We start from the raw sequence: 3,062 nt of genomic DNA, 5'->3' as shown, positions 1-3,062 counted from the left end.
CCTCCCCTCCTTCTCCCTCCCCCCCTCCTCCCCACCTCTTCCTCTCTTTCTCTCCTCCTCTCCTCTTCTCTCTCTTCCTCTGCTCCTTCGTCTCTGCCCCTCTCTCCCCTCTTCCCCTTTCTTGCCTACTTAAGAAGGTTTCTATGGTCCCTTCTGGGTGTTCTCCTTTCATTCTTGGCTAAACGGGAAGTTCTCTTCAGGCCTGTTTCCCCCTGATTATTGCCAGGTTCCCCGTGAAGACGCCTGTTCCCTAGGATCCCATAACACTGTCCCTTGAGGCCAGCCGCAGGCTGAGCACTTACAACTCCCATGCTGACCTGCTGAGCAGGCCGGCCGGGTGGTCTGGCGGTTCAGGAGGCTGTCTGTAAACCTTGGTCCTCTTTCAGGAAGGCTGTACTTGTTGAGTGTAGACCCCGCTTGGTGGAGCCTGGTTCTCTGAGGCCTGGCGGTGGCTTTGCTGAGTTCCTGTTTAGTGCTTCTGCTCAGTTGACAGAGGTCAGCTTCTAGAACAGCTACTCAGGTAGCTCCTCCCCTGCCCCTGGGGTCAGGGGTGAATATGTCAAGAGTGTCCACTTGAGGGGGTGGCCTGGAGGGTCCCAAAGGCAAACAGCAGCTGGAAAACAAGCTGCGACAGTAAGCTGCATGAACAGGGCTTCTCCTTGTTTCTCGTTTTGACATTGGGGATAACTCAGCGTTAGTTTCCTTACCAAGAGCAGAGCGTGAATTAGTCCTAGAAGGGGATCTCAGACAAGAGCCGCTGGCAAGCTGGGAGGTAACCCTGATGAAAGGAGAGGAGGAGCCTCCAGTCCTGGCCTCCCCAAGCCAGGGCCAGCGTGAAGCTGCCCGCGTGGAGTCCCTCCCAGTGTCTCCACGCCTGGGGGCCCTCGGGGCTGTGGCAGGTTCTGGGTCCCTGTGGGAAGTGTGGCCAGGAGGACCTTAGCTTCACTCCTGTGCACGGAGCTTGGGTTTGGCCACAGCAGCTGGCTCTCGGGAGCAGGGGAACCCTGATGCCCAGACGTGACCCCTTTGTCTGTCAGTCTTCATGGGCAGGGGTCTCCGGAGCTCGAGCTGCACGCCCACAGACTCCAGGTCACCTCCATCAGGGGAGGAGCTGCAGGCTGACCTGGTCCAGGTGAGAATGGCAGGACCCCCAGAGACAGACCCTTTGCCTCTGAGACTATGCCCGAGAAGTGAGGGCTTCCCTGGGGTGTTGGGCCAACCCGAATCCTCTCCATAATGCAGGGTCTGGTTGCTCATGCTGGGAACTGACCAGGAACGAGGCAGCCAGGAAGCTGCCCAGCCAGGAAGAGGAAGCAGTCCAACTTCCTGTTATACCCCCACCTGCCTTTCCTCCAGGGCAGACACTTTCCAGCACAAGATGCGGGGGTGTCAGGGGAAGGTGCAGCCAGGACCAGACCCCTCCTCCTGACGTGACCGTGTCCTCTGCCCTGCAAGGCCCCTGCTGTTCCCGGTGACCTCATCGCCTCTTGATGACAGCAGACAGGGACCCAAAGCCTCTTGCTCACGTATCGGGCGCCTTATTCAACAGTGTGATGTGACGGGGAAGCAAAACTGCCAGGCCCTGAACCGTCCACCCACGAGCAGGGCAGCCCCAGTGTCTCCCATGGTGAGTGAGCAGGGCTACCTGACCCAGCAGCAGGTGCCCCAGCCCTGGCCACTGCGGTGCCCTGTGGAGGAAGGAGTGCTTCCGCGGGCCATGTGCCAGTTCTGGGGCTGGCCCCTCCTGCCAGCTGCTTACCTGACCCCATCACGTCTCCTACAAGGTCCGCCCAGTGCTGTCATCAAGGGGGAAAGGAGACCAGCGTGGGCCGTTGCTGCCCCTTTAATGAGTGGGCACAGTCAGGTCCAGCTGCTCAGAGCACCTCGACTGAGGTGGACAATCTGCCTGGCAGGTGCAGAGGAGGGGACAGAGGCTCACGTGCTCTGGCTCTGGGGAGGGCACCCAAGAGAGCCGTGTTCAAGGTCATGGGCTGCCTCTGTCTCTGGGAAATGCAGAGGGTCCTCGGAGCCTGAGAGCCATCAGCAGGGAAGGGGACAGGGGGCGGGTGTTCCTGGGAGCCTGTGGACAGCGGGAGGGGCTGCCTTCGGGGTCTTCGGCCGCACACAGCAGGACAGCCTGCCCTCCACATCTTCCTGATTCTCTGAGTGCCCATCTGCTGCTCCTCCCACTTCCTCCTGCTGCACCTCTCTGAGCTGTCCCCCCAGCAGTGACTGAAGGAGCGGCTGGAGTGTCACCTTCCCCTCAGCCGGTGCTGGAGCAGGGCAGGCCTCGCAGAGCACCACAGTGGGCCCTCCTGGCTCGCCAGGCTGACCGGTGTGACCCCGCCTGGCCGGTGTGACCCCACATGGCCGGTGTGACCCCACATGGCCGTGGTCCACGCCAGTCCAGCAGCACAGTGACACTTCTGACTCCCAAGAGAATCTGCTTAACACTTGATCGAGAAATGCGCATCTCACACCACACACACACACACACACACACACACACACACACACAGTGATTTCAAGGAAGCGTCAGAGCAGGGCACTAGCTGCAGTCAACCTCCTCCCCTCCCTGAGCGGCCAGCCGGCAGGAGGGCTGGACACAGGCCTCGCCTCCCTCCACTCTCATCCAGAGAAGGGACAAGCCAGGTCTCACAGGTGCACACATGGAAGAAAGAAAGGGACAGAGCCCTCCCGGGCATCCCTTGACCTGGAGGCCAGCAGTGGGGGGCTTCCCTGAGTGCACCCTTACTGTCCAGCCCAGGCCGGCTGCTGAGGAAGAGCCGTCCCAGCATGGCTCCGGCCGTCAGGAAGGCGGGCTCTTCCCTGGAGACAAGGGGCGAGGAGCCGAAGGTGACCGGCAGAGCTCTCAGACGCTCTGGAGCAGGGACCAGAGCAGGTCCCCTGGATGGCAATCAGCCCTGTGTCAGGAGCCCCGGTGGCCGCCCCCATCCTCATCCCTACGGCAGGCCTGCGGGGAGGAGGAGCTGCGCTCAGTGGACGGGACACGTGGGGCCGTGGGTTAGGTGGGAGCCCAGCTGGGGTCTGTGCCTTCAGGA

This window comes from Marmota marmota, unplaced genomic scaffold (genome assembly GCF_001458135.2).
Source record: "Marmota marmota marmota unplaced genomic scaffold, marMar, whole genome shotgun sequence".
NCBI classification, from domain to species: Eukaryota; Metazoa; Chordata; class Mammalia; order Rodentia; family Sciuridae; genus Marmota; species Marmota marmota.
Note: the sequence above shows the minus strand (reverse complement) of the source record.